This window comes from Ctenopharyngodon idella, chromosome 13 (assembly GCF_019924925.1).
Source record: "Ctenopharyngodon idella isolate HZGC_01 chromosome 13, HZGC01, whole genome shotgun sequence".
NCBI lineage: Eukaryota > Metazoa > Chordata > Actinopteri > Cypriniformes > Xenocyprididae > Ctenopharyngodon > Ctenopharyngodon idella.
Window position 1 is genome coordinate 26,058,029 of NC_067232.1, and position 17,701 is coordinate 26,075,729.

Consider the following 17,701-nt stretch of genomic DNA (forward strand, 5'->3'; position numbering starts at 1 on the left):
CATTATTTGAAATAAAGATTAAAAATATAAATATTAGATGAAAAATTAAAACAAAATAAAATGAAGTAAGTTTTGAAGTATTGAAGTGAAAGTTATATAAATATTAACATATAAATATAAAAATATTAACAAATACTATGGTAACACTTTCCAAAAAGGACCCATTAGTTAATATTACTTAATGCATTAAGTAACATTAATTAACTATGAGCAATACATTTGTTACAGTATTTATTAATCTTTGTTAATGTAATTCATATTTGTAATTTATCTTTGTCAATGTGTGAATATTCAAGATATAATGAATAAATTTGAAGTGTCTAAACCAGCGTACCCATTATTAACTAAAACTATTAAAAATCGCTTTCATAAATTGAAATAAAGCAGAAAAAATAAATATTAGATGAAAAACTTAAACTAAAAAAAAAAATCGTTAAAATTACAAATAATTAACTTAAAAAAAAAGAATTGAAAGAATTGAAATATGCCTTGGCAACAAACTGAAATAAAATAAGTTATTTTTAATATTAAAATGACTAAAAAATAAAACTGTAATAAAAATAAAGGTAAATAGAATTAAACATGACTAAAACGAACTAAAATTAAGTTGAAAACTGAAAGTATAAAAATAAAAGCTAATTTAAAATATAAATATATAAACTATTATTAAAACTAATATATATATATATATATATATATACATACATACATATATACATACATTATATATATATATACACACATATATATACACACACATATATACACACACATATATATACACATATATATACACATATATATATATATATATATATATATATATATATATATATATATTTACACACACAGATACTTTAAATATACTATATATACTTTAAATTACAACAAACCATTGTTAAAGTGAAAGTTCAATCAGTTTTGCATAACAGGAATGACTCTCTTTTCCATTCAAATTCAACTTTTGACCCTTTTACAATTGTCAGCTGATTTATGAAAAAGCCAACAGTGCACTGCAGATGTTAATTAAAGTCCTATCTGTGCAAGCGAACAGGCCGATAAGGTAGAGACGTCACACCGGAGCAGGTGAGCGTCTCTCAGGCTGATTCTCGCTGGCTTCAGGGTCAGAGCGACTCCCACGCCACAGACCGGCTCGCTGATAGCAGCTTAATCAAAGTGTCTCTTTCAGCTCTGGGAAATCCTGTGGGAGAGAGAGAACGAGAATGAAAGAATGAGTGTTTGTGTGAAGGGAGGTGAGAAGCGAGATCCGCTGCACTGAAGTGTGTGAGGAGAAGGTCAGGTGGCTGGAACGGGACGGAGAGATGGATGATGGACGAGAGGTCAGAGAGGTCAGCCGTGTCTGTGATTGCAGAGACGCTTGACCGGATGCTTGTGATGTCTCTCGTATGAAACCCCACACAACCCTAATGAACAGAAGTTACACTGATCATGAATCACAGCTCTGGGGAATGTGGGGAGTTGACGTGAAAAAGTTTGGGGAAGTTGACAGCTTTATAGGCTACATGGAATAATTTGTACTTTGTCTAAGGACCATTTACTATGAACTACTGAAGGTGAAAATGGTGATTAAAATGGTTAAAACTTCAAAACTAATACATGTACATTCATATATGTTTCAACCTCAAATCTTGATGTTGATAAAAATGAGATGAAATAAGAATATTTTGTAACTATCATTTAAATCTGACTAATTTTCAAATTGTTTGTCATAAATCAACATCTCAGGAAATTGCTATGGTGTTTCAAATCAGAATATGATTTTCTGTTATGAAACAGGACATCGATTTCAAACGTCCACTGTAGACACCAGGACTTAAAGAATGTAAAGCAGGCATTTTGGGAGACACAAGTGAAAAGGGAAAGAAATGATATATCAATATTCCTATAAAATATATTAGATATTCATATGAAAATGTTGCCAATTATTACTCCCATTATTAGACTTCTTTTTTCATTACATGTTGCTCCAAGAACACATTAATATGCAAATTTACAATGTATCAATGCACTGTGTAGGATGAGAAAACACGCCTATGGCCATTTTACACACATATTGCATAAAGTAAAATAGTATATCAAATCATTCTGTTATGTTCTGAGTCCTGGTGTCCACTACAGTATGACATATGAATAAAATATCTTTTTTTTTGTTTCAAAAATGTTTAAATAATATTTCAAAATATTAACTGTATTTTTGATCACATAAATGCAGCCTTGGTGAGCAAAAGAGACTGTATACATATACACACTCTCCTGGTCAAAAGTTTGGAATAATTAAGATTTTTTTGAATGTTTTCAAAAACATTGAAAACAGTAATATTTTGAAATATTATTAAAATTTAAAATATTCCTATGATCAAAGCTGAATTTTTTGAATTTTTTGAATTATTTGAAACTTTTGGCTAGTAGTGTGTGTGTGTGTGTGTGTGTATACACTTTCAAAACATCCTTCTTTTAAATCTCTGTGCAGTTCATCAAGATAAAATTGTTACCTTGATGAAGCCTTGTCTGTTTTAAAGGGTTAGTTCACCCAAAAATGAAATTTCTGTCATTAATTACTCACCCTCATGTCGTTCCAAACCTGTAAGACCTTCGTTCATCTTCAGAACACAAATTAAGATATTTTTGATGAAATCCAAGAATTTCATCTGCAGTCTCACACTGCTTACTTTTAGTGCTTCCAGGTTCCACGTCAGAATGGCAGCTCAGTATTGGCCGAGGCTGTTCATGTGACCAGCACAACATATGGAAGTGCTAAACATATCAAATATCTTACGTAAAAAAACGTAAAAAATATCTTAATTTGTGTTCCGAACATGAACGAAGGTAGGTCTTATGGGTTTGGAATGACGTGAGGGTGAGTAATTAATGGCAGAAATTTCATTTTTGGGTGAACTAACCCTTTAAGGTTGTAGTTCGAAGGTTATAGAGAAGTTTCAGACAGATAGACAGTTTAACATCTAATGCAATGACATTCAGATATTTTTAAGTGTGATTTAAGTGTTTACTTTTTAGGGCTGTATTATCAAAAATATCAAAGCATCAAGTAAAGCAGCTCCCAATTAAAACCTGCTAAAAATAGCATGAAAATTTGAGCATTATGCTGGAGCAGCTTTTAAAAGACCTAAGTGATGAAATGATTCCTGGGTCAGAATGACCTGCACAGAAATGCTCCCGTATGAAAGAGGCATTGTCGAACAAAAAAAAAAAAAAAAAATTAATGCAGAAATGTTCAGGCATATAAAGCATGACTACAGTAGCTTTGACACACACACACAGACCGAACAGGTACCAGTGAAGCATTCAGATTTCTGAAGGTCACTCTTCATTCAAGGTTATTGTTTGTGTTTGGCTGAAGGTAATGAGCTGTCAATCACAGCACAGGGCGGTCACGGGGGGGACGGCGTCCATCAGACCCTGTTTAAAACACTGAGTGGAGATGACAGCTGAAGGAGGCATGAAAACACACTGATCATCTCTGTCATCTGTCCTGGCATGTGAATCGTGACTCAGAGGACGTTTACTGTAACGCTGGCTAAAAGACGCGTCTGCTCTGGCATTTCTCTCCTGAACTACTCGTGACAAAAGGACGGATGAATGTAGACAGCGTCTCTTTTGTTGTTTTGTTTCATTTGAATAATGGTTAACCGAGGCGAGTGTTCTCTGACCGGCAGACACTGAGGTCACACCGTCTGTCAGCTGGATATGGGGCGCCGCCTGCTGGCTGCTTCATCACTGCTTTGATGCAAAGTAGTACACTAATATTATGAGCATGTATATTGTGCAAATTGTCTCTATGCATGAAAAGATGGGTTAATAGTCAGTAGTTTTACATTGCACACTGCACATACTGTATCCCACAATGCAATGAAAGAAAAACATATGTGATATCAGCCCAAATTTAAACATTTTGCCTCAACATGTGTTTTAATCAAGATAACTGCTATCAGCTCACTGATAATAAGGTCAAGTGACCATAATGACATTTACTGTTGCATACTACTTTACTTACTACACTGAAAAAAGTGGCAATAACACATCGGAGCCCTATATCAATGATCCAAATCCACTTTTACTAGTTTGACGATGAAAAAAAAAAACGGTCTGTGCGCCAGGCTCACGGTCCAAAAGTGTTGTACCTAGTCTCTTAATGAGTCAGGGGTGTGTTTTGGGCGTAATATAGACACCTTCAACCTGATGAGTCAGTTTAAATACATGTGTGTATTGCCACGATTGGTCAAATAATTAGCCAATTTCATTCGTCATTACTACAAATAGGTAATTCTGATACATGCAATGACTATCCATTATGATTTTTGTAGACTTTAGAGCAGGTTTTTGTTGGTCAATGGCGCAGTTGTTTTCAACTGCCTCAAAATAGCAACACGCCAACAATGCACCTGAACACCCCTTGTTTTCAGACCAGCACGCTCATGGGCGAACAGATGGGTGTGAGTGCATTTGCTATTTAAACAACGTGGGCGCTGGACGTGAAAATGATAACTGTGTTGGGCTGAAACTAGCAAAAAACACTTGCATCGTGCCTGGTGTCGCATTGCGCCGGGTGTTATGATAAGGCCCATCGAATTAAACGTGGAATTTTGAAACAGAAAGACTGAAATGTAAAACATACTCTAATAATATTTGTTTTATTCACAACTTTGAAACCACATTTCCCAGGAGTCATTTCATCTCTTCAGTCTTTTGAAAGCTGCTCCAGCATGATGCTCAAACTTTCAGGTTATTTTTAACAGATGAACTGGGAGCTGCTCTGCTTGATATTTATATAGTATGCTTCGATATTTTTGGTTCAATGACCCTAAAAACTATCTGGACACTTAAATCACACTTAAAAATATCTGAATATCATTGCAGTAGATATCAAATTTATATATACTGTATTTAATATATACTGTATACACACACACACACACAGAGCCTTTTGCCTTTAGAACTGCCTTAATTCTTCATGGCATAGATTGAACAAGGCGCTGGAAACTTTCCTCAAAGATTTTGGTCCATATTGTCATGATATCATCACGCAGTTGCACTTTTTTGGGGCTTCAAAACACGTCCCCCGTTCACTACCATTATAAAGCTTGTAAGAACCAGGATATTTTTAATACCTTTCTTCCCCATTCTGATGCACACAAGTTTTTTTTTTTTTCACTTATAACTACAAAATAATTTTTACAGTGTACGTTTTAAAAAATAGTAAGCAGTGCGCTAGTATTCGATTTGGAACACATCCCAGCTCTTCATATCTCTTTCCCAGCTCCAGCCCGAGCAGGTGTTGCCATAGTGATCAGAGGAACATCAAACACCTTCATTCCTTCCTTCACTGCACATGCAGCACTGCAGCTCAGAGATCACAACGCAACTCTCTGCTACATCACCATCTTTATCCGCTTTTCCAGGAAAAAAACATCAAAACAGCCTTAAAACAAGTTAAATTTGCATAAGCAAAATTGCAAAAGATAAATTCTGTGACTTTTATGATTGAGAGTAAAAAATGTGCATATCCTAGAAGAAAAAACATTAGCCTTAATGAGTGAATCTCACAAGAAATGTCCATTTATCACCACAATCTCAAAAGAAAGTAGCAAGAAATTATAGAAAATGAAGCATACTTTTTACCTTTTAATTTTGACATTATTTTAATGACAACTGAGAATATTTACATGCAAAATTGTCATTACTTTAATGCAGTATTTTTTTGTAATGCATTCCAGTAAAATACAATAATGCAATGATTAGATATAGGATAAATAAAGCCAGAATTCTTTAATTTCATTAAGTTATCATCAAATATTTTTTTGCATTACACAAATAAAGCTTAGATGATTAAATGTGCTTAATTGTCACAACCCAAAAAATGGGCTTCACCCTGATATCTTACAGCACATTCATCTCGTTTTAAAGGCGTTTAGATATCTTTACTGGACACTGTCAAACAGGTTTGATCAACACAGCTGTATGTTTATGAACGCACGCTTCATTAACACGTCAACATAAATGCATCATTTCAGCCTGTTAAACATCTGATGCATCCAACCGTCTCGCACACATAAACTCAGATGCATGCACGGATTCAATGCATCTGTGATGAATTATGTGTCTTCTTTCAGATGCTCATGACTGAGATTTCTAACATCGATTCATAATATGCGGCTGAAGGCCACTGCTTCGTTCTGCAAAGCAAAAACGGCACAGGAAACAATATTCACCCTCCCTTCTTTGTTTCCTTTTAATTGACTTTTTAACAAGGTAACGAAGCGGCAAGGCAGATAGTGAATGAATGGAAGCATCCTCTACTTTATCACTCTGTCTGAGAGAGCAGCAGACGGCACAGAGACATTCATTAACTCACTTATTGTGTTTCTGTACATCCAGAGAGAAAGAGTGGAGGAAAACAATGCTTCTGAAGAGTGCACGAGTGCCTCGTCTTATGTGGAACGACACATGCATCCTAAAGAAATGAGAGGCAAACTGAGAATGGCATTGATTTAGTGCAGCATGCTTTTATTTGCTTACAGTTTTGTCTTCCCTTTTATGTGTCTTCAGATATGTGTGCAATCATTCATTGATTTACTGCTGCAGCCGCATCATACATACAGTCGGTAAAGATGCACAAACACATCTGACGAAAGTTGTGAGGTTTGACCCAGCTAACAAATATATGTTCTAAGAACATTTTGCTAACATTATTTCTGAATGTTCTCTGAAGGTTTTCTTTAAAACCCTCTGGGCCTCTTTGGTCAAAAATGACCGAAAACTTTTACATTTTGAATTTTTTTTATTTTTTTGCTTCATCGGAATGGGATGAAACTCGCATTACCTATGTGAACACGCAAAAAAATCATGGACATATATGTATGAACTAGCACAGAGCAAGATTTTGGAAATGTGTGAAATAAAATCAATAATTCAGCCACAAAGCAGTAAAAAACGAACAGCAAGGAAGAGGTTACACTCCAAAACATCAAAAGTACAAAACAGACACACACACACACACACACACACACACACACACACACACACACAATACACTATTATACACACAAATGAACTGGTGTGGCTGTAACAATATGGTAAAATTAAGCTAAAAGACTCAAATAAGAGGTTAAAATCAGATCATACCCAGATTTATTAAGCTGTGATCAAACATACCTGTTCATTTTTGTTACATTTTTATTGAATTTTGATGTTATGTGTATCAAAATGTCCTCCTCTGTATTCATGTTTGACTGCAGTGAAATTAATGCAAAAACTGACACTTCAAATCAACATTTAAAAAAATGACAAAACCTTGACAAAAAGTAGTCTTTGAGAATGTCTACGTATAAATCCAAGTATTTAATATTTAATAAGTATTTATGTCTAAGAACACTAGATAATTTATAAGCCACTTTATATAGAACTACATCTATTGGTTACAACAAAAGTTTTTATTTTTTTACTCCCACCAGATGGCACTAATCTATCTTCAAAAAATGAGATTTTAAATGCCTATTTTAACATGGAATATTGCTTTAATTAAAATAAATATTTAAAAATAATATTAGAATTTTTTTTTATATATTTTTAATGGGGAACAATAGTTAATAAAAATTGTATACATATTGCATAGTATCATAAAATACCCCCAAAATTCTAAATAATAATAAAAAAATATTATTAAACAAAAATATATTACATTGGTTTTGCTGGGGGGGGGAGGGGGGAGAGTCACATTTTAAGGCTTCGCTCACTTTTGACTGTGAAGAAGCCATGTGTGACCCCTAAACGAAGAGGACCAGAGGGTTAAATGTTCTAAAATCGTTTTTATGCAAACGTTAAGGGAACATTCTATTTTATCATTCTTCAAACACTATGAGAACGTTACTTTTGAATTTCCTCAAAAGTAGTAACATTTAAAAAAACATTAGATGAACGCTCTGAGAACGTTTCCTGAAAATACAACAGATCTAGTGTTGAAAATGAAGGCAAAAAGCTTTGTGTCTCTTTGTGCTTCTGGTTAATGTAATGAATCCAGTGAAGATGAGTTTACATACCTGCAAATGTGCTTTTCTCTTCGACAGCATGGATATAATGAGCTCTGTGAATCCTAAATGACAATGACAGAATGGATTTAGCATCCCGAAAAAGTGCCTTGCAGTGTCCAAGTACTATTGGAGGTCACTGCGTGTCAATGCATACTGGGTTAAAACACTTGTGAAATCAACTTCATGCCTTTTAGTTAGGAGGTTGTATATGAACTGTATTGTTGTGCACTGAATTATTTATGCAGACGCAGTACTGTAGTTCTGCCATTGCAGACAATAACAGCATATGAATGTACTGCTGACTAAATGCATGACTGAAGGAGGTTCATACTAATAGACAGACCCAGAATCTGTGTACTTCTTTTGTGCATTTTAGGAGTAAAATTTTGTGTGTTAAACTGAGCCCTCTAAATGAAAGCATCATCAAATGAATCAAAGTGGTGATGAATGTCTGCACAGGCTCAAAACACAAAAGGTAACAGCTATTAAACAAGCGTGCATGCAAACATAATCCATTATGATTGCGTGTAGAGTTAACAGAATCAAAACAAATGGTCGTGAATTCACGCATGTGCAAAAGCGAGCGCCTGGAGCGTCACATTTACATACCTGCAAACCGGAGTTATTCGTGCTTCTCTCCTTGACAGCATCGGAAACAGTGAGCTCGGTGAATCCTAAATGAACTGACAGGATGGATTTAGCATCCCGAAATCGAGATACGCATCAGATATCATCATCATAATCATCAGCTCAATTACTGAGAGTGAAAAGCAGCCGACGGCAGAGACAGAGAATACGGTTACACTGGGAACGAGGGATGAGATGAGGAGAGAGATTATAAAGATAGAGAGAAACAGAGATGGAGAGACAGAGATGGAAAGATAACGGCCGGATACTGATGAGTGTCCTATTTTCTTACACCTTTTCTCTGACCTCCACAAGCGTTGATCATCTGAAGAAAGAACATATTTTCAGAGTGAATGTCATAAAATCTTGTCCATGTATCATTAAACAATCAAAAGTAGCAAGAAATCATAGTTTCATAAAGAAAATGAAGCTGGAATTTTTTTCTTTGCATTATTTTGATGACAATTAAAGACATTTCCATGCAAAATTCTCATTATTGTAATGCAGTATTTTTTTAATATAACAATGAAATGATTAATTATAGGATAAATTAAAGTCATAACAAAAAAAAAAAAAAAAAAAAAAAAAAAATATATATATATATATATATATATATATATATATATACATATATATATATATTATCATGATGTATAAATACATTAATTAATAATTTCATTAATTTATCATCAGTTCTTTCGTACTTTATTCCAGTAAAATACAATTAATGCAATGATTAATTATAGGATAAATTACAGTCTGGAAAAAAACATTATCATAATGTATAAATTCATTAATTAATAATTTATTAAGTTATCATCAGAATTCTTTTTGTTTTTTGCATTTTGATATTATTTTGTTGGCAATTAAGGACATTTCCATGCACAATTCTCATTACTTTAAAGCACTATTTATTTTTGTACTTTATTCCAGTAAAATACAATAATGCAATGATTAATTATATGATACATTAAAGCCACAACTAAAATATTATCAATATGTATAAATACGTTAATAATTCTATTAAGTTATCATAAGTTTTTTTGTACTTTAATCCAGTAAAAATACAATAATGCAATGATTATTTATAGGATGAATTAAAGCCACAACAAAAATATTATGATGATAAATACATGAATCATTTTATTATCAGATTTTTATTTTTGCATTTTGACATTATTTTGATGACAATTAATAACATTTCCATGAAAATTCTCATTATTTTAATGCAGTATTTTTTCTAATGTATTCCAGTAAAAATACAATAATGCAATGATTCGACAGTTACAGGATCAATTAAAGTCAGAAAAAAATATTATCATGATGTATAAATACATTAATTAATAATTTAATTAAGTTATCATCAGCTCTTTCGTATTTTATTCCAATAAAATACAATTAATGCAATGATTAATTATAGGATAAATTTAAGTCTGGAAAAAAAAAACATTATAATACATTAATTCATATTTTATTAAGTTATCATTTCTTTTTTTTTTTTTTTTTTTGCAATTTGATATTATTTTGATGGCAATTAAGGACATTTCCAAGCAAAATTCTCATTACTTTAAATCAGTATTTTTTGTACTTTATTTCAGTAAAATACAATTAATGCAATGATTAATTATAGGATACATTAAAGCCACAACAAAAATATCATCGTGATGTATAAATACATTAATAATTTTATTAAGTTATCATAAGTTTTTTGTACTTTAATCCACGAAAAAAATACAATAATACAATGATGATGTATAAATACATTAATTAATAATTTTATTATTATCATCAGATTTTTATTTTTGCATTTTGATATTATTTTGATGACAATTAAGAACATTTCCAAGAAAAATTCTCATTACTGTAACGCAATTTTTTTGTATTGTATTCCAGTAAAAATACAATAATGCAATGATTAGATACGGGATAAATTAAAGCCAGAACAAAAAAAACAAAAAATAAATAAATAATATCATGATAAATAAATACATGAATAATTTCATTGTTACCATCAAATATTTTGCATTACACAAACAAGACTCAGAAGTGTAAACATGCTTAAGTCAGTGTCATCAAAATAAAATCTTAATGGTCCTTACATAGGCTGCAGTGAATATGAGCTGAACCCTGATGTTCTATAGCACATTCATCTGGTTTGAAAGGTGTTTAATTATCTTTACCTGACAACAAAACAAAGACACTGTCAAACAGGTTTGATCATCACAGGTGAGTGTTGTATTCTCTTAAGCCTATATTAAACCTCCACACAGTCTGAAGAGTTATAGCTGATGGTCTGTCTGTCAGGACACTGAAGCTCTTCTGGACTCATGATGTTCACATGTATCATTCATGACTTCAGTTTGTTTACCCGAGAGAGTCTGTACACGAGTCTGTCAGAGCGTTAGTCAGACGTTTGAGTTTTTATTCAGGCCAAGAACCACCTGAATAGAGCCGAATCTCACATCTGACATGTAAAATGACCGATAACAGTTCATTTCGTTTTTTATATGGGGTTTACAGGCATCGACTGAAACTGACACCACAATAATAGACATGACATGGGAAAACGTTCATATAATTTTACCAGAGTCACTCTGTGTGCAACTTAGCAATGTGTGTTGACACCGCAATCAGACTTTCTCAGAAAACAAAGTACTTTTGGTACTAAATAAATGCCTCAAACAAAACTAATGCTTTTAACCTCGGAAACTGGCAAAATCAGTGATTAGTTCTTCTATTAATCCAGTGCCTTGAAAACAGGAGTTACAAGATAGAAACCAAGACTTCTTTCAGGGTTATTATCGTTAATTAAATCGGAAACATTTTTCTGTTCATTTAAATGAAGCTAAAATAAAATAAAATATAAATATTAGTTGAAAAACTTAAAATAAACAAAAATTAGAAATGCTGAAGCACTAAGATTATTAACTGGAAATAAATAAAAATCTAAAAATAAAACAAAAATTAAAATAAATATCAATATTAAAAAAAAAAAATGTAGGGATGCACCGATACCACTATCGGTATCGGCCCGATACCAAGCTCATGTAGACTACTTGTACTCGTAAAAATACCCCCGATACCTCACGTGACATAACTGACAGAATTTTCCGTGCACAGAGACACCGGCGGCAGCAGCATAAACAATGTCAGCCTTCTCCTTGCGCCTGAATGGTCAAATGCACACATAGTTGTCAAAATGTCCATCGTGTGTGGAGTATCTCACGTAAATACAGTCGGTTATGGCTTAAGTGGACGTTAACGTTTGGGTGAAAACAGAATATGTGTCAGTATCTATGGATTCGGTCTTAAAGGGACCGTAGCCTAATTAAATATTTGTCATTAATGTTAATAAAACAACAAAAGATAAAAAAATAAAAATAAATGTATACATGGTATATAAACCTACTGTAAGTTTATTTAATTTGTATCTCTATAGTATTTGTTGTATTGTTTGTAATTTGTTTGAAAATTTCTTTTTATATAACAACAATTATATATATATTGGTAATTATGCCCTTTGAAGGTGAAATTTTTGTTCTTTAAGTTTGTGACAAGCACATATGTATTACTTTTTTTCATTAGAGTAATAATAAAGAAGCTGTCCTACATTAATTAGTATCACTGTGCTTGGAAAACTGCAACATCACCAAAAAAAAAAAAAAAAGAGAGAAATTAATAAATGTATAGGCATCGGTATCGTTGAGTACCAGAAAAAAAATATTGGTACTCGTACTTGGTCCTTAAAAAATGGTATCGGTGCATCCCTACAAAAATGTAACTAAAATTAACATGAAAAATAAAAATATTTATAGCTAATATATAGCTATAATATTTATTGCTAAATCAAAATATTATTATAAATAGATTTTACACCCTGGAACGCGATTTTTACCGGGGGACTCCCCCTGAAACGCCATTGGGCTAGTTTTGGGATGGTTTTGAGTAGCTATTGGCCTTTTAACATTTAATGGGTTTTCCCGTGCCCTGCTGACACTGACAGCGCTAGTCAAAGCATTTGTCATTTCCGACTTGTTCTGTGTTCACAACTTTTTCAATATAAAAGTCTTTTCAACTGAGTGACTCGCTTTATGAAGACAATCTTTGCCGCCATCTAGAGGCGTAATAAATGTTCACTTCTGTTGCTGTTCACGGTCAGGGACTATTTTTTCCAGCGGAAGGAAGGCTTTTAATCATTTTACTTAATGAAAGTTGCACTGATACATATTTTTTGGCTTTAATTTTTGTATTGTGTGGTAACCGTTTTATAAAAGCAATAAGCCCCGTGAAGCCGTGGTTTACAGTGAATTTATAACAGCTCCACATCGTGCCTAACAACGCTCCTTAGCTGTTATAAACTCACTGTAAGCCACGGCTTCTTGGGGCTTATTGCTTTAATAAAACTATAATAAAACAAAAAACATTCTTAGTGATTTTTAAGGACTGAAATGATGCGTTTATTCTTTATCGCACTTCTTTGCATTTTTTTCCCCACAGACTTGCTTGGTGTGAGATGAAGAATAATTGAATCATTTTGGTCCTTAAATGTTTAAGGTACACTATGGGAATATAACTATTTATCAAACATTTTCTAAAAGCATTCGAATAAACAAGGATATCATGTGAATCACGTTGGAAAAGCTCCAGTTGTTTGGCATTTGTGTGTTTCACAGGATCAAATCTGAACGCCCGGCCTGTTTTGAGCGCCAAATCAGTTCATTAAAAGTTAGCTCTTACTTTCAGATCTGGAAACGATTGCAGACAAATGTTTCCCTGAACCCAAGCTCTGGCTCCGCGGATCACATCAAAAGTCAGTCCTCTGCTGCGAGCTATAAAAAATAAATCAACAAACATGTTAATAATTAATGCAAACCAATGAAAAGCCCTTACTATGTCGAGCTCAGTGTTCACAGCATAAATTTGCTTGTAAGAATTTTAAAGCTCCCGAAGACTGAAGGAGAATACGATAGAAAGCTGAGGAAAGCGGACTAAATATCTCTGATCTTTGTAATGAACAGCATTAATGTGAACAGGTCAGCGAGAGGTCCTCATTAAAACATTAATGTTACAACAGCTCTTAATAAAACACACAAAATGAAAAATAATAATAGAAGAGTGTCTGTGCATCTTCCTCAAAGGTGTGAGGAGGAGGAGTGTGTGCTTGTGAACATCTTTAAAGACTATTCAGACACGATTTGCTTTCTAAAATAATGATTGACAGGATGTCTGAGACTTCATGTACTGATGAGGATGGGACTGAGATTGCTGTTGTTTTTGTGCATAAGATTTATATATACCCTGCCGTTCAAAGGTTTGGGGTCTTTTGGAAAGAAATTAATACTTATATTCTGCAATATGCATTAAATTGATCAAAAGTGACATTTATTATTTATATTTACAAAATATTCTATTTCAAATAAATGTTGTTCATTTGAACTTTCTGTTCATCAAAGAATCCTGAAAAATAAAATGTATCAATTTCCACAAAAATATGAACTGTTTTCAGCATTGATAATAATCATAAATGTTTCTTGAGCAGCAAATCAGCATATTAGAATGATTTCTGAAGGATCATGTGACACTGAAGACTGGAGTAATGATGCTGAAAATTCAGCTTTGATCACAGGAATAAATTACATCTTACTACATATTTACATAGAAAACAGCTGTTTTAAATTCTAATAATATTTCACAATTTTTTGTGTATTTTATATCAAATAAATGCAGCCTTGGTGAGCAGAAGAGACTTCTTTCAAAAACATCAAAACACCATTCCCAAACTTTTGAACTAGTGTACAAAAATTTAAATTCATCATAACTTGTTTCTGTCAGTCGTTTTTGTTTTATTCTAGGCAAAACTCACCAAGTATGTCATAAAATTGACTCTGATTACATATAATATATTACTATTAGGCAAGATTAGGCAAGTTTATTTATAAACTTATCACACTTATTCACAGTGGCAAATCAAAGTGCATCCATATAAAACTATTTAAAAATAATTATAAAAAAATCATAACAGATGCATAAGAAATAAAAATATAAAAAAATATTATATAATCATCTTTTTATGTTAGACGGGATGCCAGCAACTGCCAGCAACTACTATTTTACATGGTTTAATAAAAATAAAAAAAGGTGCAATAAAGCTGCTCTTACTGCGTACATTTTGCAGAGCTGTTCGATTCAGACACTCACAAAGAGTGTCTAGAAAACATCCGCAGTGAGAACTGGTCCTGTCCGAAAGAGCGTGTTTGTGTCAATTAGCCTGTAAAAGCAGAGTGTTTGACCTGGGCATCGTCCCTCTGTGCTGCCGACGGCTGCTCTCACTTCCAGGTGAGTGATCGTGGAAACACACAGTGGAGCAGACAGGTCACGCCAGGGGTCACGAGGTCACTGCTGAAACCACAAACATGCACAAGAGCTGGGAGAAATAAAGAAAGAAAGAGACAGAGACTTAACTTCAAACTGGAGCTTTCCAAGCTGCTTATCTGGTGCTGTAAGTGATATTTTCAACATGCAAGAAAATGTCACTATTACCTGACAGATATCACTCAAACAGATGTCCTGAGAGTCTCTGTGACAGCTGCAGACTCAAACACAGCAAAACAGGATCAAACAGAATAGAATAGTAATACTATACTGTATATATACACTGTATATTTAAGCACTGAAGGTGTGTAGGCACCTATTATAACCGTTACCGTTCTTCTTCTGCACTGGAAGTCTATTGCAGCCCATAACTGCCTGCGGGAAAGTTATACAATTTGGCACACTTATAGAGGCCAGTCTGAACTGTCATCATAGCAAATTTGGAGTCTCTAACTCAATCACTCTAGCGCCACCAACTGTCCAAACCTGCACTTACATTTATGCTAATAACTTTTGAACCGTAAGGGCTAGAAACAAACTTTTCCCGCCATTTTGAATTAGAACTTTTCCCGCCATTGTAGAAACTCCTCCTAGGACGTTGCTACAAAAATTGAATCAGGTCATCTTCAGATCATACCGACAAAATGTTGTGGAATTCAAGTTGATTTGTCAAACTGTTTTCGAAAAACGTGCGTAGCGCTTGTGAAAATTGACGCTTTATCGTATTCAGACCAAACTTGGTCCATGTCATGTCACAAGCATGACCTGAGGTTATGTGCTGCGTTTCGGCGCAGTGCCACCTACTGGTCCAGAGATACGAAAAATGACTATTTTTGCTTATAACTTCTGAACGCTTTGTCCAAAAATCATAAAAGTTGTCTCATTAGATTCGGGGCGTCATGCCAAGTCGACAACCAATTTTCCCATATCGGCCAATTTGACGCTTATGTATGGAGGCACTCTGAGGACACACACACAAAAAAAGCGGTGGGACTGCGCCACATGGTGGCAGTATAATTGAACATGGCTCTAACTACAGTACCATTGGTTTGATTGACTTCAAAATTGACATGCAGTCTTTGTCTCAGTTGCTATCATAGTCCATAACGACATTGTTGGTCTGCTGCTAGCTTCCGTGTTTGCTGCTTGCAGCTATATTTCATACTATTTTTGAATGCACAGTGTGAAATACTAAGCAGTATGCAGTGATAAATGTTTCAGCTATAGTAAGGTACAACGTTGTCACACAGCATAATCACAGTGCATATTTGATTAAACTACTTACAGTTTGGGGTGGGTAAGATTTTTTAATGTTTTTGAAAGAAGTCTCTTCTGCTTAATCAAGATTGTATTTATTGTAGATTGTACAGCAAAAATTGTGAAATATCATTAGATTTTAAAATAGTTGTGTCCTATGTGCATATATTGTAAAATGTAATTTATTTCTATGATCAAAAGCTGAATTTTCAGCATCATTACTCCAGTCTTCAGTGTCACATGATCTTTCAGAAATCATTCTTATATGCTGATTTGATGCTCAAGAAACATTTATGATTGTTATCAGTGTTGAAAACAGTAATACATTTTATTTTTTTGAATAATAAAAATGTTCAAAAGAGCATTTATTTAAAATAGAAATCTTTTGTAACATTATAAATGTCTTTACTGTCATTTTTGATCAACTTAATAAAGCCTTGCTGAATAAAAGTATTAATTTCTTTCCAAAAATATTTAAAAATCTAACTGTCCCCAAACTTTTGAAAGTAGTGTATATGGCATTCAGTTAACATCTTGGAAATAAGAACAGCTATTTTGCACAACTTTGAGCAGTTTGACTAAATTATGGCAGTGTATGAAAATGAATCATTCATCACACTGGAAATGAATGGTCAAGGAAAACACACTGCATTGTGGGATACAGTATTCAGTGCCCTGTTGTCAATACACAGGGCACTGAATACACAGTTCATGTGGATTGTATCTGAAATGCTATAGTGTTGTGAAAACAGCTGAATAAATCTGTAGAATCACTGCTTTTAGTTAGTTACTCACACAACATTACAAACTAGGGCTGTTTTTATTCCTGAAGATGAGATACTGTACTCCATTTCAGAAAACACACAGAGCAACACTTTTAAGATAAACCTTCAAAGCTTGTAAAGCTCAAGAGAACGTATTAAAGTTCAGAATTGACAGTGTTTTAGGGATCAGTGAGTGTTTAGAATCGCTTCGTCTCTCTGAATAGGAATATGATTCTCTCTAATCTGAGTTTTTTAACACTTCACAATCACAGTTATTCATAATTTATCATTTGGCAACTAACTGAAATAAGTGTAAGTTGAAGTACTAAAAAGGTGCGTTTACACCATGTCATAATTACCGTGATTACGAGATTTCAGCTTGTAAAAAGCATTCACGTCTTCATAGAGGTCGTAATTACAACTTGTAAGCTAGGAATGTTCTGAAAGCTCCTACTTGTACCACCTGACCCGCTGTAGATTCATTTAGGCGTTAATAGTGTTGCCATAGAACGCATAGATATGGAAGCTTGTTTCCGCCACTGAATTAAAAAAAGGTACTTGTGACCTATCTGAGATAACAAAAAATATAAAGTCACAACTGTGTGTTATAAAGTC

General features: G+C 33.5%; 1 long non-coding RNA gene across 2 annotated transcripts; it reads right to left on the reverse strand.

Annotated features, from left to right (window-relative positions):
• Positions 1-862: 862 nt before the first annotated feature.
• Positions 863-15,893, reverse strand: LOC127525080 (uncharacterized). 2 transcript variants are annotated; one of them, XR_007933247.1, is made up of 8 exons: positions 15,234-15,893; positions 14,984-15,117; positions 13,431-13,522; positions 10,793-10,873; positions 8,676-9,018; positions 8,076-8,128; positions 6,392-6,490; positions 863-1,201 (listed from the first exon to the last, which is right to left on the reverse strand). It is a non-coding gene; the product is annotated as an uncharacterized LOC127525080 (long non-coding RNA). The 2 variants fall into 2 exon arrangements; XR_007933246.1 differs by lacking the exon at positions 6,392-6,490.
• Between the last annotated feature and the right edge of the window lie 1,808 nt (positions 15,894-17,701).